A 23,741-nucleotide genomic window follows, 5' to 3' on the forward strand; every position below is an offset into this window, starting at 1 on the left:
AATCAACACTTGCAAAATAATAAAATTCAATACAATTCTAGAGAGTTCAGCTGGTCAAGAAGGGAAAATATATCAGCTGGATCCTTGACAGTGTTAGGGAAACAGAGGAGTTATGCAGCCAATTTCACAGAGGCATGCAAGTTAATTCTACTGGTTGTAGTAATTGTCAAATTCAGTTCTGGTTTATGAAGGCTTAAGCATTTGTAATGTATTAAGTGTCTGCAACAGTTAAAGTGTATTTTGCAGGTTATCTTGTCTTCAGAAAAAAATAATTGTATTAGTCATATTTCTGCAGAATTGATATTCATAATATAAGAAATGTTATCTTACAATAAATGAAATATTTATAATATTTTGAAATATTCATTGGTCATGAAGAACACAAGAATGCAAGAAGGGACAAAGACCTTGGATATTGTTATCACAGAATTACTGTATATATTCAGAAAATATTTTGAAGTAATTTTAACTTAAGAGTTAGTGCAGAGTTTATTTTAATGTTCTAGATGTATATAAGAATTTACAAAATTTTAATGCAAATTTATTGTTTACAAGGATAAAAAAATACAGTTTTGTTTTAAAATATATTTGAAAAACAAATGACCATACAAAGCAAAGTTTTGGAGGAAAATATCCCACTGAATTTGATTGAAAATACCTCTTTTTCTCTTACTTTTGAAATCCTCACCAAGATGCAGAATTCAGGATTTTAATAATGTAAATTATGGAGTTTGCTTGGCATGTTAGGTCTGTGTATTTGAAATCCCCTTCCAGAAAATACAAGTGTGAAAGGGAACTGTGAGGAAGAAACACCTTCCCTGTGGAAACAGAGTTCCCTGTGGAACTTGTTTTTCCAAAAGAAATGATTCTCAGCTGTATTATCTTAAACACACATGGGCTGGTCAGGCAAGGGGAAGGTACACACTAAAAGCAAGGAAGCATTTGGGAATGATTTGTTCTTCCACCCATTTGCTACAGAGGATGATAAAAAATAGATGACTTTGGGGAAATTTAATGGTTAGGGATTCTTGAATATGTAATACACAGATTGAGACAAATCTGAACCCCGTTTAATAACATTTCTAGCAGTGGAAGGCTTGTCCCACACACTTCACTGCAATCCTCTCAGTTGCCAGTTTTTCCTAAAATCCTGGTGGATAGCAGGGTTGGCATACTTCAAGCAGGTTTTTGCTTGCAATTTCTAGCATAATTTTGGCTTTTTCCTTCCATATGAATTACGCAGAGGGGCTTCTTCCAGAATGTGGAGCCCTGCTGCCTTCACACATGAGCCTGATGGACACCTCTGCCCAAAGTCCTGCACTGTAGTGCTCTGGTGAAGCAACACTAATTGAGCATCAGGGTCGTACTTTACATGAAGCTGATAAAATTACCTTATAGTTTAGGCTTCATTACAAGCAAACTGTTGATTCCTTTGTTCCTTTATGTGTCCCCAAAAGTCACCAAAGAAAAATGTGGCTGCAACCAACATCAACTATAAAGAAGGCAAAGAATTTTTTTTCAATAAGCAGTGATGTCTGGAAGAGGCAGCTCTTAGCCATGCCCTAGGAGGATGTGTGGTGTCCAATCACAGCTGAGCTTAGTGTTTCTGGTCACAGACCCCTTCCTCTGGAAACCTGTGTGATTAAAGACCTAATTATATTGTTTTCCCTATCCTTAGTTGGTATGCCCCGATCTGACATTAGAAGTCTCATTTGTTTAAGCAAATGAAAGATGTCTGTCTCAGCTAATTAAGATTTGGCAACACTGCAGTAGACATTTTTCAAAGAAAATATCTCTGCTGTCTTCTTGCCAGAGGCAGGTAAATGTGATGTGAGTGACAACCTGACTGCTGATTCTGGCTTAAGAATTAAGAGAGTGAGGCTGGGCCCCTACTCTGGAAGCACAGGGGACAAAATATCTTGGCAGTGATGAGCATGTTGCAAACTCTCTGCACCAGCAATGCCAATGTTTCAAGGCTGCATAAAATTCAAGTAAAAAGGTCACCAAGGAGCAGCTGATTGCAGAATTTGAATAGTGCTATTCTGAGAAACAAAATCTCACAAAAAAGTTTATGTTTCTGTTTGAGAGATTGTGAGTGATATTATAGTTGGCCATTTTTCTTCTCCTCTCTTGTCTGACAATAAATACAATGAAATTCTCTTAAATTTCATTATTATTTCCCTACCAGTTGTGGCGACCTTACTCTCTGCCAAGTCTGTTGGCAAAATTCCAAAATGCAGCTGGGGAAATCCATCAGTTATATGAGCAGAAATCTTGGTAATGTCCAGTCATAAACAGATGTAATTGCAATTGATGAGGTGTGCTCAAGATGAGGACAGTTATCAAAGTACAGCACTAGAAATACTGTGGTTATTTTAGATAGGGGTTTTAACATCTTTGCCCAGTCAAACCTAGGAGGAGTATATAAATAGATATTTGAAATTCAGGAGAAAAAACAAAAGGGACAATACTTCTGTTGCATGAAAATGCACAAGACAAGGAAATCTTTTGAGAGGGAGATGGAAGGAAATTTAACTGTTATTAACTGAACTGCGAATTACCCCTCTTAAGAATAGAAAAGTGGCAGGTCTGAGGAAGAAATCCTTTCAGAAGATCCACACATGTTGAAACATAGAATTTAGTTACAGGTTAATGTCCGGATATGTTTCAAAATGACACAGTACTAGGAAAGAAATAAAAACATCACTGAAGAAAAATGAATGGAAAAATATTCTATAGGTCATCAGACTCTAAATTGTCCCTGTTATTTGCACTGGTAGAATAGTGCAGTAAAAAGCATCTAGATTTGGAAAGGAGTACAAAAACAAACAAACAAAAAAACAAACCAAAACCCAGAGACTGAACAGTGAGGGTAATTCAGAATTTAGGCTTACAAAGCTGGTAGAGTCATTAATTGGGAATGGGAGGAAGGTGCAAATGAGAAGGAAGAAGCAGAAGAAAGATGGGTGTTTATGTTTTGTACAGGTCTCATGTCACTGTTATCTGAACACTTCACAACCTCACTATGAGATGAATTAGTTCATCCAATCACACTCCTGAAAATTGAATAATGAAAACTTTCCTGGACAGTGGAAAAACCAAAACCAGCAAGCAAGCAAAAAAAACCCAAAACCAAAACAACAAACACCCAACCATAAAAAAACCACAAAACCAAGCAAAGCTAGTATAGTAAACTATTTGTTGCCTTTTTGTAATTTAAATAATGAAATTTTGACATTATAGTGCATGGCTCAAATAAGCATTTGGATGATAATTTACACCTGATATTTTCTGTTGGGCTGTGTTCTACTGAGCTCAGTCTTCTGTGGAAGGATCAGCAAAGTATTTTTCTCCTCTGCTTTCTAGACCTTTTCCCCAGCTCTGCCATGTCATAACACTCAGATTCCACATTTGGTCTCATTATTTCTGAGGGCGCAGACAAAAACCCTTTCATCTTGTGAAGGCAGTGTGAAGGTGCCACAGCCTCTAAAAAGGTCTGTGAGGGCTGGCTGCCCATCTGAGACGCTCAGTGTGGGCACTCTCCTCAGGCACCAGCTTCCTGCCTGGTCCTGAACCTCGAGTGTGGGACATCCACAACATCCAGGAGGAGACAAGAGGGTCCCTTCCACTCTGGTGACATGGGGACACAGTGCAGCGAAGGAGATGCTCCCAGAAATAATTCAGCTGTCTCTCAGCTCACTCCATGCCCATTTCTGAAATCTCTTAGGACTGAATTTCTGGCTGGGTTATCTGCTCCAATGGCCATGTCCTGCCCAAAGGGCTGTGTGGAGGTTGCAGACTGAAGCATATGCAGCATCTATGGAACTGGTTCCGATCCCAGATGGAATAGGAGAATTGGAAGTCATATTGTCCTTGACTTTGAGGATTGTCCCTGCATGCAGGTTTGAACCCTGCTGGTCATGTAGTGTTGCTAAGTAGGCAAAATTGTCTTGCACTGACAATGCCTATGCTGTGAAGCAGAGGACTTTGTTTCTCAGAGTCATCAGTCCAACAACTTTCATCAGTCCTGAACAACCTTGAAGGAGAAGTATAATTTCTTTAGCTTTTTTAAAAAAAGATTGTTACCTTAAGGATATTACAAGACAATCAGCGTCTGACTATAGTAATCATCTCTTACAGGAGAAATGACATGTCCCTATCAGGCATCCTTTGGGGACATGACCTCTTTTATCAGCACATTTATTAGAGTGGACCACTGGTCTTAGAGGCTGCCTAATGAATACAAATCTCTTGCAAAGTAAAAACATTCCTGTTAAAAGCCTCTGCAGTGCCTGGTTGGCTTGAACACAGGTTTACTCTCCTGCAGCAAGTGGAACTCTACATTTCTGGAGGTTTTTCTGTTTATCGATTACCAAAACCCCACATCAACATCCTGGGGTCCCTGGCTTGTGCCTTGCTGGATGCCCATTAGGGACAGAGACTGAAGTATCTGGGAGTCTCTGGGGTCTCAGAACTGAACTGCAATGAGTAGATCCCCACTCCTGCCTGACCATTGGCAGCTGAGAGATTCTCCCATACAGCATGCTGAGTGTTTCTAGTCTGTATGTAGAACCTTCTGTGAGAGCAACTGCTCCATCCATAGCACAGGACTGAAACCTGGCAGGAAAGAATGAAGACAATGGGAAGTGTCTGAAGACAGAGGAGTAAAAAGAGGGACAGCAGAAGGAAGACCAAGGGAAAAGTCATCAGAGGGAAAGGAAGAAAAATGGGGAGAATGAAAGGTGAGGAAATGAAAGGCATAAGAAAAGGCAAATGAGATGTTCTGAAGTTTTTACAGAAATGGCACAGGTTTTCCCTGCAGGATGTGTACAGGGGTAGTAATTGGTGCAGAATGGTAGAATTACCCCATGGTCAAGGCTTCCGAAGTTTCAGCTGGTTTCTGGACAATAGTTGGAAGCAGCCTAAGACTAGTGAATATCCTTATTCTTTTCATGGGTATTAAGAAAAGTTTGAGCCTGTTGATAAAGACTGATGATTTTTTCTTTAGACTTTTTTCAAGCTAACAAAAATTAAAGAAAAAAAATATATTGCAGGCACATCATTAAATACCAGAGCTCTGTCACCTATCTACTTTCACAGATCACCATAAATTCTACCTTAGGAAAGGTATTCTACCTTAGGAAAGTGAACCTTGATAGAGGATACTAAGGGAAGCATGAAATAAAATAAAAACCTGCTTTCTCCCTGTGCTTCCTGATGCTTCTGTTCATCCTAATGCTTTTAAGCAAAACTGAGTGTAGTACTGTATGAATATCAGATAGTAGCTGGTAAGAGGAGACTGCCTGCTGCCCCCAGAGCACTCAGCAGTGTTGTGCTGTCTGTCTGTAAGTGATCTGAGCCAGTACATGGCACAGAAACACTGCATTATTCCAGGCTTGTTGCACCACCACCACAACGAGGTGCAGCCCCACGGTGCTATCACATTGTTGAGCTTGGCCCTGAAAATAAACTCTCTAAAGGTTGCAGTTATAAATAGACTTGTACGCTGCTTTATCACCTCCACAGCCTGAGCTGAGGGGTGGGGTCTGGGGTTGACTGCATGTCCCCAGCATGCCAGAGCACATCACAGCAGTGCCACCACTGTGTTTTGCCACCTGTATGCAAAGCTGGAGGTTTCCTCTGAAGGAATCTAGGTTGTACCCTATCTACAAGAAAAATGGTATTGTTTTAAGCAGCTCAGTACAGATCTAACAAGCCTTTGGCCACAGTAGTCTTGGGGACAAGTCTTGTGATGGGCAGAACCACCCTCTGTGGGCAGTGTCAGATGAGCAGAGCAGTGACACAGCTCAGGTCTTGCTGCCTTGCTTTTGGCAGCACCACAGCTCTGGCAATGCCCCCTCTGCTGTCACCAGGCACCTCAGAGCAGGCAGTGCTGCTGTGATGGCTCCTGACAAAGCCAGCAGCTGCTGACTGCTTTCCCCAGGCTCTCACCCTCTGCCTCCCTTCCCAGCTTATCCCCGTTTGCTTCACCTTCTCCTGCCTCCTCTCTTGCTGCTGGAGGCAGCAAGATTTGGTCACCGCTGAGAAGCTTTAAGCCAGCTCTGAATTATGTGCACCAGCATCCTGGAGTTCCACTGGAAGATCACAATGTGTTTAATGAGTACCAGAGCCCTCAGTTCTGTAACTGCAGGTACTAAAAATAAATGCATAATAGATAAATTTTTAAATTTGCATCCCTATCATATGCTCTATCTGCATATTAATTTTTCAGATAATGCTCTAGGAGATAGAATATCAAATTGTTTTCTAAAGTGATGTAATACTGTATTAAAGTATGTAATGTAGATTTCTATAAAATGCTGCTATCCCCAGAAACCACATCTGACTTAAATAGGAGCACTACTGTCTGTGAACTAAGAAAAAACAAGAGACTGCAAATAAAGATAACAGTTCTGTGATATGTCTGATCTGGGGAGTGATATCCTCTAATGTGGCTGCTGGGAGAGCTGTTTGATTTAATTTTATTTAATGTAATTTTTAATTCAGGAACATAAACAGCTTAGAAATGAAGCAATATGAATATATTAGAAGAAATAATGAAACAGATGGAAAATAATACAAATTAACTTGAGCTCTGATTTGGGAAAGCACTTAAGCAGGCACTTAGCAAAATTTTTAGAATGAAATATCAAATTTTAGGAATATGTCTGTATTACTGGTGGCCAGAATGTTCATGGAAGACATTGCACAGAGACACCTCTTTTTGTCATATGTCCTCATGAGTGCAGGACTCATGATTTCCTAAAAGTATTCTTAAACTTTCTGTTCAAGGAGATATTTTTGTAAATTGAGTGCCCAGGAGATTTGGAACCAGAGCAGGAGTAAAGCTCTATCAATTGTGATGTTTGAAGAAAAATTGTCAGAGTATTAATTTACAGTGAAAATGAGAAAAATTAATATATTTAGAGAGGGTTGGTCAATAAGGAAAAATGGTTAGGTAGTGTATTATACTGCAAGATGGATCTCAAGGAACAGTATTAATTAGAACTTTCTTTAGAAAGCTGATTTAGCAACCAAAAAGCAGCAGCCGGCCTCCCACACCACTCTGCTGAGATCACAACTTGGATAAGCACATTTCCCTCAATGGGCAAGGTGGAGACAAACTGCAGGGGCTTCCACAAAGCTGATAATCTTTCCCCAAGAAAATCCTATCACCCACAAACTTTGCCAATGTTAATATGTGAGTATGAATGATAAGCAACTAGCACAACAATGAGAATCTCAAGTGATCCAGTACACTTGAAAAAAAAAAAAATTGAATCAGAAATTAAAATTTTATAAAGGCAGGAACAGATTCCTACGTGAAGGACGTGGAAATTAGATAGGCAAACAAAGAATGGAGACTGTTGTTCTTGTGGAAAAGATCTTCATATCAGTAAGATCCAATATTCAGTGTTGCTATGAAAAGATAAATATGATTATGGAACATGCAAATCTGCAAGTTGAGGAAAATAATTATTTCGGCACCTTACAATAATGAGTATTCAGCTGGAATACTACATTCTATTTCACACACCACTTTCAGAAATTCCCAAATGTATTATCAGGGTCCAGGGCAGTAGAATAAAACTGAACAGAGGTCAAGAATCCTGCAATAGACTGGAAATTGCGAGAATAGGATTTTTTTCATTCTAGAGAAGTTTGAATTTAAGAAAGCTGTTTCAAACTATGAGAAACTGTTCTCTACACTCATAAGCAATAGCGCAAGGAATAATTACTTTGACTTGCAGAAAAAGAAATTTTGATTCCTAATTAGGTAAAGGTTCTAGCTAAAAAAAGAAAGTTAAACGCTGGATCAGTGTACCAACAGAGTTTTGTATCATCTCCATCCATGGAGATCTTTAATATCAGGGTTTATAGATACCTATCAAGAATAATTAAGAAGTGCTTAATTATTCTTAATTCTTAATTAATAATTAATAATTAATTATTCTTAATTAAAATGAAGCACTGCTTCCATGGAGCAAGGGTAAAAGCATCACAGGCCCCTTTCTAGCACTTTCTGGTATAATTTTTAAAATGTCTGATCAGGACACCATTACAAGGCTTGCAGGATAATTCTGAAGAGGGGGCATACACCCGTGGGTGGTTTGATAGCTCTTTTCCATTTTTACTCTCTGTTATTTTCACCTTTATCTTATGGAGCTCGTTTGGCATTCTGAAGGATGGCTAGCAAAGTCACACACAGTTTTAGTGAAGGGAATGTCTATGAGTGCACAGAGCAGCAGTACCATTCTGTATCAGAGTGGGATAAGTTATATTAAATAAAAATAGGAATTATTCCATATGAAGAAGGGGTTCTCTTATACAACACCTGAACCTATGGGAAAAAGCAAAGAGATCTCTTTCATAATTTCACTGTAGCTATGTAACACAATCTACATGCACCTCTCTTGAAAATTCTGGAAGGAGCTCAGAAAGAATAAATTGGAGCAATCAGTGGTAAAAGACTCTCAGATGTGGTGTTGGCTGTAAAAGTAAAGAGAAGGAGGAAAAAAAAATATTCCTGGGTGCAATTGAATTTTTTATCCATATTGACACAATTTGAGGAAGTTACTTGCACACACCTCCTAAAAGGTGAGCTAAGTGACTTGCATTCAAATGGAAGAAGAATTCTCTGCACAGGGCTCCCTGTAGTTTCTGAGCTGCTGGAAATATTATGACTATACCAAATTGTCCTTCTATTGACTGTAATGAAGCTGTGTCACGTAACAGTTGCTGGGACGTTGACATTAGAACTTACTAAAGATAAAATGCCTTTTGACTTAATGGGAGTTCTATTTACAGTCATTTGTCTTTACATACAATCTAAAAATACAAGCATTTATCTTTGTATGTTTTCTAAATTAAGTGATTTCATACTTCTACTGGACTCCCTTAATAATTCTGGCAAGATCAAATGAAGGATTAAATGGGTTAAAGAATACAATAGTGGTGTAAAACTTCCTGCACAGATCTTTGGAATCTGATTTCAGATTCCAGTTTCCAATGCTTATAAAATGCTTCAGGGCAGGGCAACAAAGGTGTGTGACCTCAGAGTAAAACAAACCTGCTCAGTACTTTCATTTTTTAGGATTCATTTTTTTTTTGCGGACAGAACATCTGAAAATGTATTCAATTGGGCATTACTTCCAAATATATGTCCATTTGGGAAAGGCTGTCAGGAGAATTAGGAGTTCAAAGCAATCCTTCACAGCAGGACAAAATCTGTTAGCCCTAGTAATTCTCAGTGTATGTACATTAAGAAAGTGCATGGAACAGAACTACATTAGAATTTAAAATCTGTCTGGCTTCGTAACATGCAACTCACCTGTTCTGGGGTATACAGAAAACTAATTTTGTGGGCTTTAGTGATTCTGCATTATTTTATATTACAGCAATTTAATTTTGAGATAACTTAAAACCGCATAGAGAAAGAGAAATCTGAAATGTTAACATTGATGCAACTTGTGGCTTATTCAAGAAAATGGATAGATGGAAAGGAAACTACACAATGGTATTTTGAAAATGGTACACTGCAAAAGAGAGAGCATTATTCACTCCTTGGTTGTGTTGCCTGGCATCAGAAAAAAAATAAATCAAAACAAACAAACAAAAAAACCACCTCAAAACAAAACTAGAGATCCAAATTTCCAGATTTCATTGCCTGAAATTCTACTTGGATAGATTTTTTTTTAATTAATATGTGACCAATGTAAAAGAATCAAATGGGATTCAGTAATTTGGAATTAAATTTTTCTGCTGGGAAAAGGAATTGTTTGACACATCAGAGAGATTTATACGTAGGTAAATAAAATAGTAATTTTTAAAAAGTGCAGTATGTTGTAGTCTTAGAAAGTAATATGAGTTAGAAAAAGAAGAAAAAAAAAAAAACAAATAAAACCCCCCCACAAAACAACAAGAGCAAAACCAAAAACTTGACAACATTTTTTCCCACTTCAGGTGCTGAGTTTCCACATTAAAAATTCTGGAGACACAAAGAATATAAAGTTGGAAAGGACTAAGATCATTGATAGCAGTAACTTTATGGAGCATTGGTTATCTACTTTTTTCTAAAAATAATTTATTTATGAAACTTCAAGAATCAAGCTGTCTGGAGCTAAGTCAGTACTTAGTGTTTATTCAGCATCTAATACAAGGGGAATTTTCATGGGAACTTTGAATCCTCCTTTAGTGGCACCATTAATCAAATAGGAATTAGGTATGGCAACTTTGGGCATATCTTTATTTGCTAGAAAAAAACCCCTAATCTACAGAAGTAGTTTACCCTATACCTTACAACTCAGGCAGAGCATTGCAAATATTGTGTTGGGGGTTAGGGTATGTTCCAGGCTCAGGGTCCCAGATCATAGATGTTTTCTTTTCCAAAAGCAGAGGCTACTGAAATGATTGACACTGTGCAAATGCATAACAAGTTCTTCACAGACACACCTGCTGATAAAAATCCTGCTGAAATCAATGGATCTGCTCCCAAGAACTTCCACAGAAAAATCTGAAGCCTCAGAAAAGTAGGTGGCAAGGGAGAAGAATAAGGAAAATTTCTTCTTTCAAGTACCAAGGGAAAGAAGCTCCAGGTCTGTGTCACTGGGGTATTTAATCCTTTGTTCCTTGTTCTTCATATTAATCAGAAGCTTTATATCAAGGGCTGCAGAAGGTACCCCTTTCTGGTTGAAACAAAGGTTCATTGGGTTTTGAGGCTGGAAAGAGGAAACAACAAGCAAAGCAGACTTCAGAAGAGATTTTCCTCTCCTTCCATGGGGTACTCTTTGCCTGATTTTAGTGTTCTGAAATTTAGGAACCTTAACAAAGCTATTTAGGATCCTTTTACAGCAAAGAACATCACAGAGAAGGGAATCCAGAAGGGAAACTGCCCTCTCTTCCTTATCCCTAGGGTAGAATGGAATTAAGTGCCACCAGTGGATACTTCTTTACTGCACAGGAACACTAGTCAGACCTGGTAGACTAGAATGCCAGCTTGTAACTGGATTTTGAAACCTAACTGGGGGGAATCCCACCTCCCACACTGAACTGAGTGCGGAATACTGCACTGGACTGACTAAATTTCACTTGTGAATCTCCAAGAAAAGACACATCATCACAATTGTGTTATGGAATTCTCACTGCCTACTAAGTAGTAAAGCTATTATTCATTTTCCTGCTATTCATTCTTATGCTTCTTTTTTGGCATTAGAAAGGGCTCTTAAAACACAGAGATTTCTTTGGCTATTGTTAGGTAAAATGTCAGTCCTCCAGCCTGTGATTAGAAAGCTTTCAAGCTAAAGGTATTATTTCCTTCTTTCCATTACGTGTGTGAGACAGAGCTCACAGTTGGTGGAAATGAGCTGGAAGGGAGTTCTGAAAACAAAACAGAATAATAATGGGATTGTTTTTTTACCCTCACTGCAAAGATTGGTAGCAACCACACTGTGAAAGTACCAAGTAGGGTTCTAGTTCACATTTGCTGCTGTATGTAGATTTCTCTGTCATAGCTCAGTGTACAAATAAAAAGCCAATCTGAGCGTCTACAAGGGCTGCAAACCCAGCCTTGCGCCTAAACCCTCCTATAATAAAAGTGCAGTGACGAAGGCAGAGCTGACAATTCTGCTGACAGTGCACACATCAGATCTGAGCGCAGCTCATTCTTCCAGATTGTAATGGCTCTGCATTGCTAACAATAGAAAATCTTGATCAGTAAACTAGGCAGAAATCTTCAAGGACACATACATAATGGGCATCAAGAAGTGTCTTTTTCACACTTTAGACTGAGGCTACATTCATTGTGTAGATTTGTGCTCTGCTGTGGCTTCACAACACCGTTAATGACATTGTTCCACCACAGCCCATCAAAAGCACCCGCTGAGGACCCTCCTAATGAAGAGCTTTGATGCAGAAAACAAGAAAGCTCATCCTGTTGCCTTCAAGAGGGCAGCAAGCAGTGTTGATGAAAATGGCCTGATATTAGCTGGGAATTTAATGCAGGATCTCTCCTGTCACCTAGCCCTCAAGGAAGGAATGTGGGTCACAGGTGTTGTAATTAGGGGTAGGAGGGTACAAGCACGATGGTCACAGTTTCTATTTTCTGAGCAGAAAACAAAGCAATGAGATGGCTACATCCTTCAAGCAGCTATAAAAAGAAAAGGAGAGCAGTAATCCAACTGGTGAACAGGTTCTATTCCTATTTAAAACTGGCTTTCTTCTTACTGAAATCCTTCAGGAGATTGTTAATTTCCTTGTCCAATAAAATAATATTGATTAACAAGATGAAATTTTCATCTATGTTTTGGTTGTTTTGTGGGTTTTTTTTTGTCGGTTTGGTCTTTTTTGAGGTTTTTTTTTCCTCTTTTTTTTGGTCTTTTTCCCCCCCCCCCCCTAAGAATGACAATAATAATGTGCTAGGAAGACTCTCCCCCCACCCTAATCTAAAATCATCTATAAATCAGATGCTAAATATAGTATTACCAGATCCTGTAATTTTAATGCCTCATGTGTTTGTGTTTTTAATTTTGTTTCTCTCCTTAAAATCCCAGTTCTGTGAATCAGGTTATGATAGCATCTAGTATTTTGAAAGGAAGTTTCCAGTTCTCAAAACATTCCAACATCTGGAAGGAAGTGAGAACAACCCAAAGGTTTTGTTTTAAAAGATGCTTGTTGAGGAATGATCTTCCTTGAGACTGATCTGGAGAGATTTACAGGGTTGAGGTGTTCCATATCTGTTGTTTGTAGAAAGGAATCACAAAGGAGCCCAATGAAACCTTCACCCTAAAAAAAAAGGTTATTGCTGTCTAGTGTCCTATATATGAAGTGGCTTGGGCTACTAGTGAGGAAAGACAGAAATTCTTGCTGTGCTGAGGGTGGCACAGCTTAAAACCTACACTCTCTTAGCTTACATGCTAGAATATGAGACTTCCTTCACTTGTCTCTGCCCCTTTTTCTTTCCGCGTGTAAATTACTAAATAAGGGAAAGGAAAAAGGAAATTCCAACTTACACTGAGGTGCACTACACTGAATAGGTTTAGAAACCCTGCCCGGTGCAATATTAAACTGGATTAGTCTGATGGATCTTTTTTGCAGCCTGTGGTACCCAGATTCAAATAGCTGCTGCATTGTTTACCCAGCCACACCATAATGGGAAGTGTGGATTTATAACTCTTATGAAATCAGCAGGTTGAAAAGGACAAGTTGATTAGCCAGTTTGCAGTACACTTTAAACTTTGCAAAATAAACACACCAGCTGGGACTAGCTACCCTGCTAGCAAACATCCATATGCCACAAAATTTCATAAACAAAGAAAATTAGTAATTTTTTTCACTTTGGTTCAAAATATAATCTACTTTTTAAGTGTGTTTGCATTTTTAAGAGATGTTGCAATGAAACAGAGCGAAACTGAAGTTAAAGCTACAGCTACAAACATATGAATAAGCAGCTGTCATGGTGTGTTGTAGTTCAGCACCAATCACAGTCTAAAAATAAGAGCCATAAACATGGGAACAAAAGCCCTAAACCCATAAAAAATGGTGGAGAGTTTCTTAAGAGAACCTGAGGGAATAGGAACATATTTTGTTTTTCAGAAGACTAGGGAAAAACAGTGACAATGAATACACCCTCCTCTCTAAGGGCACATCCAGAACTATCAGCATAGACAGTTTGGAGCCCCTCAGCCTCAGCAAAGTCCCACGCTACTCCAGGTGTTTTTTGAGGACAATGAAACATGCATTACTGGGTTTGTAAAAACATCAGTGATCTACTTGAGTATAATCCACTCACACAGCCAAAATTTAACATGCTACATCACAGAACCCTTTTGAATAAGTGGGAGTATTCATTTGTTCCTGATTCAAACTGTTTTTGCTTAGTAACAATATCTGGTGACTCCTGGACACTTTGGAGTTCAAGAAGTTTCTTTTATGACATTAGATAACCAGCACAAAAGTCACACCCCATGTGCTTTCTTGCTCTCTGTCTGCTGGAGGTAAATGGCACTACTGCAGACTGCTTTGAGAGGGCTGTTACCCCAGTCAGCTCAGCAGTGTGATAATACGGCACTGGAAGGGGGTAACACACTGCTTCCACTCTCCCTGGTTATCACTTCCTCCCTTTTCTCAGTCATTACCAACAGCTCTAAGGGTTCAGGTAAAAGGGTGAAAAACAGCCCCTCAGCTGTGGGTCCTGTATCAATTTATACACGTGAAACAGCCCTGGTGAAACAGAGAGCAAGGGAGCTCGTAATTTCATGTAACTCATAGCCATGTCACAATCAATCCTGTATAATACAGGTGCACTGTTTGTCTCTGAAAGTCATTTTATCTCCCAAAGAACTCTTTCACTCTCTTAATCTCTTTTCCTTTGTTTTTTTCCCCAAGGAAAAGAGAAATGCCTTATGGAAAGCAAAAGAGGTCTCTGAAAATCTCATCACTTTTAGATTGCTCGTCAGTGGCAGACCAGATATACTTAAATCACAGCTCAGTGAAGCATGCATAAGGATGCAACCTGCTTTACAGAGCTCTTGCTCCTGTATATTCTCTTCCAACCTCCTATTCTACCCTCAATTAGAAATCCTGTGCAGTAAACAGAAAATTTCTAAACAATTGGAAATCCTGTACAGTAAACAGTAAACAAAAAAGTCCAGTAAGCAATAGCCTGAGCTTTACCACTGACAATTCTTAAGAGAAAACATTCCTGGTTTGCAACAATCCATTGTAAATATCCTTGAAGAGCCTTGGTGCACTCAGGCAAAAAGTGAGTGATCCAACAGCCCCAAGGTCTTTAACCTGAGCAGCTGTCTTCTGTTCCAAGGTAATTCCCTCTTCCCGAGTGACAAGGCTTGCCTTTACCCAAGTGAACCACAGAGGCTTCAGCACTGAATTACATCAACATACATAAACACATACTATCATGCATGATCCTCTATAGGTATGTCTACACTTCCAGGTGTAAAGTGGGCTCAGACATAGATGTAAGGGTGCCATTCCCCATGACCTCAAAGTTTTCCATCCACACTGGCATTTGTTGCTCAGATTTCCAGGAAAAAGGAAAAAGCTGTCCCTCACACATGTGCTGATGTAGTGGGAGAGTAACATGCTTTGCCTGGGCACAGCCTGCTTTGCCTAGAACACTTAAACAAGATTTGGGTTCATGCAGAGGTTGGGAATGGGCTCAGGCTGTCCTCTCTCAGAAGAATCATAAATAACCTGAATTCAGAGCTGCTACCACCACCGCAGGTATTCACCGAGGATGGAAGGCATCCATCCACACGTGTTGGAGAATGGTCTCATACCCATTAATTTTTGACAGTGTAGGCATACCCCTTCAGAACATGCCTGATTTCTTTGCTTTAGATAGCTAACCAATTACTATTTTAATGGTTTCACAGAGAATATCATCTGCCCATTCACCTCTCCCTGTAACAAAGAATTGAAGTTTGCAGCATTCACAGCAAGATGGAAGAAAATCCACTTCAGACATGTGCACGCACATTCTCTCACTTGGTAACAACCCCAAAATCTCCTCAGCTGTGCATCAGTATCGATCGTGCTTTAGTCCCCAACAGAGAAATGGTTTGCTCCGTCTCATCAGTGGTGGAAGGTTTTGGGTTTTCTCCACGGGGAATTTCCTCCAAAGTGAGCGCAAACAGTGCAGTCAGGAGAGCTCCAGAGGCAGACAGGGAAAACAACCTGGTAGCTGAGAGGAGTTTATTGGCTTCCGCTGCTTATGAACAGCTCGACAGCATGGAGTCCTCCAGGTTGGTGTATCTCTATAACCTTGACCCACCTGGAGATCCATGGTGTCGAACCATGAACTCACGGACACAGCACTGCTTCCAGTGTTCATCTTCATCCTCAGTGCGTTGGACAGGGAACTGCTGAATCCTCTACCAGTTCTTCTATGACAGGCAAATTCCTTTGCTCCTTTTTAGCAGCCCTTTTCCACCATTGTACAGTTTAATACACAGAGGTAAGAGGTCACACACGCCTTTCAGCATTTCGTAAATGGCAGTCACTCTACACCTTCTATACTGAGCACCTTCTGTGTCAAATAGAGCATCAAGGTGGAGACCTCCATCAGAAATTACAAAATCTGGGATTCCTTTCATGTCCTAACCATCTCTGAACAAGTTTTTGGGGTGGCTGCTTTGTTTTGCAGAGATGCTGAAGAATGTGAGTGAAAATGTGAGAAATATATTCTGGTCAGCCAAGAAAGATTAATAAAAGGAGATTCCTCAGTATTTCTCAAAGATGACCAGAATCTGAATTGTGTTTCCAGCCTCAAATCACATGCTAATGTCCAAGGAAGAGTATATGCTATGGTGATCATGGTGATCTTAGAAATTATTCTACCATTTCCAAGCACAGAGGCAATGTGCAAGCACAGTGTCACAAGCTGTTCTTTATCTCCACTGACTCCATGGAGATAAAGAAGCACTTTGTGCCTCTAATGAGACCTTGCTTATAACTTATTCTTTTCAAGCTTTCTGTCCTGCCCATTATTCTCCCACACTTTGGGTTTGATGTATAAGTAATAAATGGTCAGCGTGATGGCTATAGGACCTTTAGGGAAAAGTATTAAGAAATCTTCTTTCTATAAAGGTTTAGATAAATTAATTTTGCTTAAAGAACAAATTTCAGCTGACTGCTTGACATTAATTAGCCTAGCCTTACAAAACTCCTCCAAGGTATTATATGAATTTTACAACATGCTATGCATTTTACAGATAGGTATGCTGAGGTTCACAGAAAGACTAAATGCCACATTATCATTTCATGCAAACAGCTGACCAGTGTGGTGATTAAATTTTGTGGTGACGTACTCTGTAGCTTGCTTCACTGTGGAGTGATAGCAGGACATTTTGAACACACAGGCATCTATTTTGGATCTCATCTCCCCTACTGATTTGTAACCTAGCTTTCTTAATTTTTCAGTGCCTGTGCAAAAGCAATCTGTTTAAGCTGTGCTTGGGGTTTTTTTGTTTGTTTTTTTTTTTTTTTCTTTTTTTTTTTTTTTTTTTGGACTGAATGATCATTACAAAAAAAGAAAAAAAAAGGAGGAAAAACGACACTCCAAAGCATAATTTCTGGAGACTTCATATCCCATAGATATCTCTGAGGTTATAAATACATGAATGGAGAAGCAGATCTTGAGAGTTAGACTTAGGATAAATTGTGCAGCTGTACACAGAAAAGTGAACTACACACAGAAAAGCAGGCACTAGAAAACCCCAATACCTGTAAGTTGGCAGGTAGGTTTGCCATTCATTTTTCTGCCACCTAAGTGATTTTTTTTTTCCTTTCAGGTTGAAGAAGCTGTAATTATTCACTACTGATATACAATGACAATACATGCCAGGGTTTCTTGGCTAAAAAAGACACAAGGACAAGACTCCTGCATGCCCCACCACTCTTCTCAGGGAAGAAGCACACACAGCCACGTGACTCTGTAAAAGCCTGATAACCCAGGAAAAGATTAAGGAGAGTCCTTGTACACATTTAGGCTAATGTTCAACAGCCCAGTAAAAGCTACTCTCTAATCTTCCCTTTTTCTAGAACTTTGAAAAAGGAACAAAAACAGCAGATCTAACATTTAATATTGTTATATGATACATTCCTAAAAACGTATAAAGAGATGCCAATGACAATTCAGTTTTGAAAACTCCCCAGTATCAAGGAAGGACTACTTAAAGCAAAGAAATAATTCATGCATCTCACAGTTCATCCCTGTAAAGATGTCTCACATAACTGTCATGAAAGTATTTGAATTAAAGAAATTTTTGGTTTCTAAAATGGATGTGTTTGGTCTTTATTTTCTTCTGCAATGTATTGGCATGATTTTTTGCTCAGAGTCAAAATACATGTGCTAGAGCTGAGGGGTTTTAGGGATGTGTGTCTGTTCTTGCTGCTTTATCTTTATTTTAAATTGCAATGCTGTTTGTGCTGTTAAATTTAGTTGTAGCAGAGATGTTGATGATGTCAATGCAGGGGCAAATAATGAGTATAAGCAGAAAGGATAAATGAAATCTTAGTCTGCTTTCATGCATTTGCCAACAGTCGTTTCTAGTAAATATATGCACAGTAATTCAAAAGATGTTGATGACATATACTTAGTTTATGGTGAATAGTAATTACTCCCTGAGTTGCTGTGGGGAAATACATGGGATTCCTGCTTAGTAAGACATTATTCCTCAAACAGCCCAGTTGGAATACGTGAACTGCTGCTGAGAAAACCCACAGAAATGTGCAAGACTGGTAGGAAAACCAGCTCTTAGAATGAAATAATATTTCAAGATCTAGCTGTAAGGAAAAAGTAGGTAAAAGACACAGAATCTGATACATAAATAAATTACAAGACTGTGTTTCAGCAAGTTTTATACAACTTATCAGCAGCCCTTTGATCACTTTACTGTGTAATGGCACTGTAGATTTGTTGTTTCCTGTTTCATTTCCATCAAACATGAATCTGAATAAAGTTTTACTAAAGCAATTGTCATGAGAAGATCTTTAAAGAACAGGGATTGGGAGCTGCCAAAAGGTACCAAGGAAGGTGACAGACAAATTAGATGTATAGTCTGACCTTCCAGTGCTCTTTTCATTTTCACATAGCTCTCCTGCCTCCTCCTTCCCTGCTCAGGTAGGACTGTAAGCTTCAAACATGGTGCAGTGGTGACTGACAGCAATGATGCTAATGTACTGTGGAAAGATAATTGATGTTGTGTTTTGTCAGTCTCCTTTATGATATTATCACTATAACAGCAAATTTCACTGCGCCACCATTAAGAACTTCCTAGCTGTCAACAACAGAGCAAACTGATAAGTGTGCCAAAAAAAAACAACCTAAAAAAAAAAGTTTAAAATGTTCTTTATTGGCACAGAAAATATTTAGATTTTGTTTCTACTTCTGTCAAAGTTCCTGGCTGGGGATTTGCTCCAAGGTTTCTTTAATATGCCTGATTATACATAGCACCTGTCCAGATCCCATCCAAGCAGAATTTGATGCAGCGGAGGAGGGGACAAATCTCTTTAGCAGCTCTCAAAAGAGGACCTCATCTCTATGATTTCCTCTGTCTTCAGAAAGCAAAGAGGAATTTTAAGAGAGTCAATTCCTCCCAAAGGCCATGAACACTGTCAGAGGTTTTTTGGTTTGGAGTTCAAATTTGTTGTTGTGATACCACAAAACAATATTAAAATACTATTAATGTACAATATGTAAAATATTAGATCTCAGCTGTCTGTTATTGCAAAGTCTTTCAGTGACTGATTTAAGGCATGTGAAAGACATTCTTCAAAGTAGATTTTCTTTTATTCTTCACTTTTTCCTTTAAACAGCTCTGGTAGGGCCTCTTTTAACATTACAAGGGCTGGATAAAACTACCTCTAGAGACTATTGGTATCACCAGCAGTAAATTACCAGCAATTGTGCTATTCTCTGAAATGATAATGAGCTGGATTAAAGCAGATAGAGAACTGCTACCCTAATACAACTTAGGTAATTAAATTTCAATATGTAGAATTCTATCTGGCATTGCAATGGGATATCATACTCCATTTCCTACCCTTTGATAAGGTGTAATTCTGCTAAATACTCTGAAGCAGCTGGCATATTTCAGCCCAGAAGTGTGCTGAATATGATGCATTGGAGAGTTTTTAGTGTACTGGAGTTGAATCAGTTGGTAATATATTTTATTATTCCCTTAAGGTGATAGATAACATGAAACTGCAAACCATTTCCAGTAGCACTTGATTATGGAGAATCTAGCATGATTTTTGGTAGTGTTGAGCTCTAACAGCTCCAGTGAAAGGCCATGAAAGCAAAGAGATTCCCAAAATCTCAGTAAATCAGCCTCATGGGCTTCCCTAAAATGCTACAGAAGACTTTCCTGTAATTACTGCTAGTAACATGAGGGAATGCAGCAGAGACAAGATGAAAGCTCTGGATAGTAATCTTTATAATTATCAAGTGAAAGTTCCTGGGTAGAAGTTATAAGATGAAAGTTCTTCTAAGCCAAGGCTTTTTCTGCCTATGTAAAGTTACTAGTCCAAGGGAAATGTCAATGAAATTGATTAGTATTTGAATAAAATTTATGTCATGGTAGAATCTTTTCAAAGTGAATTTGAGTCAAAAATTTCTTTGGAGGATTTGATCAAGACAGATACCTGTTTTATGAAGTTGCAGGCTTCTCTCAAGAATAAAAAATTATCATATCTCTTAGTATCTCTGGGGAAGTGTGTCTGTGCTGCTCCATTTTAATTTGGTATAAGATGTTGTCTAATACTACCTGGCCACAAAGGTGTAAGATGAAATTTTATGACAACTAGGAGAGAAAGAAGCTCTACTTTGACCCCTGTGGAAACAAGATTTCTCCCAATCCAACTGTTTGTGATCTGAGATTTCTAGATTTTTTTACCTAATGGGCAGAATTAATTTGATGTGAACTGTGTGTTGTGTACTATTGAACTAATGAATAGCTCCTGATGGATATGGTATCTGCAGGGCATTTCACTCTGCTGAGTCACATAGTTTTTGCAGTATGTCAAAAATGAAGTGATTCTTCTAAGGGCCAGCATTTTTCTGAAGACAAATAAAGACCAACATGCAGCTAAAATCTTTTTAAGGGACAGAACAATCCATCATTTCAGACACGATTTTGACATTAGCCAATATCTTAGCAACTGACCATGCAAACTGCCTGCCCCCAAATACTGCCATGTGCCCTCTTCCATCCGAGAACTATAATCAATACTGAAATGATGAACCGCTTGCTATAATTGCTTTAATTGCCTTATGAAACCCAGCAGCTCTCTGATAAGTACAGGAGGTGGTTGTCCTGCTTTAGTCCAACTGGGCAGCCTCTCCTCGAGTCCTGTGTGCAGTTTTGGGTGCCACAAAAAAAAGAAAGATCTAAAGCTGTTAGAGATCATCCAAAGGAGAACTCCAAAGATGATGAAGGGTATTGAAGGGAAGCCATATGAGGAGCAACTGAGGTCTCTTGGTCTGTTCAGCCTGGAGAAGAGACTGAGAGGAAATTCACTGCAGTTACAACTGCCTCAAGAGGGGAAATGGAGGGGCAGGCACTGATCTCTTTTCTGCAGTGCCCAGTGACAGGACCCCCTTGAGGGAATGGCCTGAAGTTGTGTCAGGGAAGGCTTAAATTGGATATTAGAAAAAGATTCTTCACCTGGAGGGTGGTTAGGCACTGGAACAGGCTCCCCAGAGAAGTGATCACAGCAAGAGTTCAAGAAGCATTTGGACAATGCTCTCAGGCACATGTGGTGATTCTTGGGGTGTCCTGTGCAGGGCCAAGAGTTGGGCTTTGATGATCTTTGTGGGTCCCTTCCAACTCAAGGATAGTCTATGAGTCTATGATAACACTGTGGCAGAAGCTAAGAGAAAACACACAAGTCAGAAAAAGTTCCATCTACTCAAGTTATGCATTAGAGATCATCAATTTGAAACACTTGCTCATGAGATGTGTCCATAAAAAAAGGAGAGGAAAATTTGAGTCCTGAAGAGTGTTACACAGGACAGTATGCTAAAATATTACCAAAACTATCTAAAGGAATATCAGAGGCTTCAGTCAACACAGAAATTTGCTTGAAAACTAAGAAACCTCAATTTTTTTCACCGAAGAGACAATCTTACCCCAGTCCATGGGAGGTCATTCCCATCAGGGATTTAAATCAGACAACTCTTTGAAAAAGACTCCTACTGGCTGTACCATTATACATTGAAAACAAATAGCCTGCTGAGCTTTGCCTACAAAACCTTGCCTCTTTGATGAGTTTGGTTTCTGCTGTGAGGAACATAGGATATTTAAACTTGATCAAATGGGACAAGGAACACCTTGATGTCCCTGGCATTTTCAAAAGAGATTATCTTTCACATTCAGATTTTTAACTCCTTGCCAGCTCACTCCTCAGTGTGCTAGCCATTTGCTTAATGCCAAAGAATGATCCATCTAAGCAGTGAAAAGTCTCAAGCACATCACAAGCCATTTCTTGCACTAAAAGGCTGAACTTCAAGATAATCGTGGTATTTACACAAATTGCACTCTATCTCTTACATGATTAAAAAATTAGCCTGGCAAAAGTAGTCCTTTTTCATACTGCTGTTTTATAACTGGGCTTTAGGTAGGGCATGAATCCTCACAAGTATAGGATAATTTTTCACAGGAGTGTAACTCTGGTGTCAGAAAACCCAGTATTTTCTCAAGGGTTCTGATCTATTAAGAACTAAGCACAAGCTTTAATAGAAAGATACGTCTTGCCTGAAGAGTGGCTTTAAGAAGGCTTTGATGTTTCATTGCTAATGTTAATTTTGGTGTGTGTTTGCTTGTTTGCTTGTTTGTGAAATGGGTGTGTGGAGGCTTGTGTGTTTATGTAAAACTCATGATGCCAGAAAGGAACTGATGAGAGTTAAAGGTAGGAGAGGACTTATTTTCTCATGTCCCAGCCTTGTGTTTCTGCTGCAATGCCAAACTCAGGAAATTAGATTAATTTTGAGGGAGACACTCTGCTTTGCCAGCATCTGAAAGCTCCTAAATTCTGTAAGTCTGCTACACATCACTCGTGACAGGTCACAAAGAGAAACACTGACCAAAGAGAAAGAACAATCTAAGGGGCAGCAGTACCCCCAATAAAACGCAAATGCTGCTTACCATACCATGCATTACATGAAAAATGGATATATAGTGTATGATCTCTTCTCCTGTCAATGACAACGACCAAACTAAACAAAAAACTAGACATTTATCTTAAAGGAAAGTTGCTCTTTCAAAACAGAAATATCTCCAGCAGGATGTTCTCATTTTGAGATGGTCTTAGAGACCTAACTGGAAATCCAACTTTTTGGTTTGGTCTGTTTTTCTTTTGGTTTTCCTACTTTGTAATAATTTTGTCTAAAAGCTCAAGGGAAAAGACAGGCAGGCAGAGAAATCTTGTAGTTAAAGGATAAACTGATTAAAATGAAGAAAACAAAATTACATTAAAGGGCTGTGATGTGTTGCAGGACAAAAAGAAAAAACCACCAGCAGCAGAACAAAACCCTGGAAGAAGAGAGGTTTATTACTTTTTGCTTTCAGAAAATGATGATTGCTCTTTTGACCAGTTGAAGCATTGTTTTAGAAGAACTGATTTTTCCCAGGTAAATGGAATGAAATCTGATTTTCTCCCTTACTTCTGAAGCTCACAAGAAATATGCTATTTTTTGGAGCAGGCTGCTGTGCATATCAGAGGTAACTGGATAGAACAGATCAGTAAAGTACACAAAAGCAGGAAAAAAAATTTGAATTCAACTCAGGTCAGTGTGCACCAACATAAAAATCAGAGTAGATATTAATTCTAATGTTAATTCTTCAAAGAACTGCACAGAATCAGTTAAGTAATACCAAGAAATACTTTGCATCTTGTCAGAAAGCAGATGGTAATTGACAGAAAGCATCCTCATGGCAATACCCTGGAGAAATGGACTGTTTAAAGATATTTTGGTTATCCTTGCTTTTTTGGGGGCTTTTTGCTATCCCAGGCTTTAAGTAATTTTCCAGACTTCTTGCTTTAATAAAAGCAGAATAATGTGTCATATAGAAGTGATGTTTACCAGCTGTCAGGTAATTTCCCAGCACAACTCAAAGCTGTTCTCCTCTGCAGAAGGCTTCCTGTAATTCTGTGTGGCTTTTCATATTGCCCACACACTCCAGTTATCTTGTGAACTCTTTTCCTTTTACAGTTAAAGGACC

At 38.9% G+C, this 23,741-nt stretch overlaps 1 protein-coding gene across 2 annotated transcripts in view; it reads right to left on the reverse strand.

The window, feature by feature from the left end:
* Positions 1–23,741, reverse strand: part of CHRM2 (cholinergic receptor muscarinic 2) — an 85,697-nt gene that overhangs the window by 41,014 nt on the left and 20,942 nt on the right. The gene's annotated exons all lie outside the window — the stretch shown is intronic.

This window comes from Passer domesticus, chromosome 5 (genome assembly GCF_036417665.1).
Source record: "Passer domesticus isolate bPasDom1 chromosome 5, bPasDom1.hap1, whole genome shotgun sequence".
NCBI lineage: Eukaryota > Metazoa > Chordata > Aves > Passeriformes > Passeridae > Passer > Passer domesticus.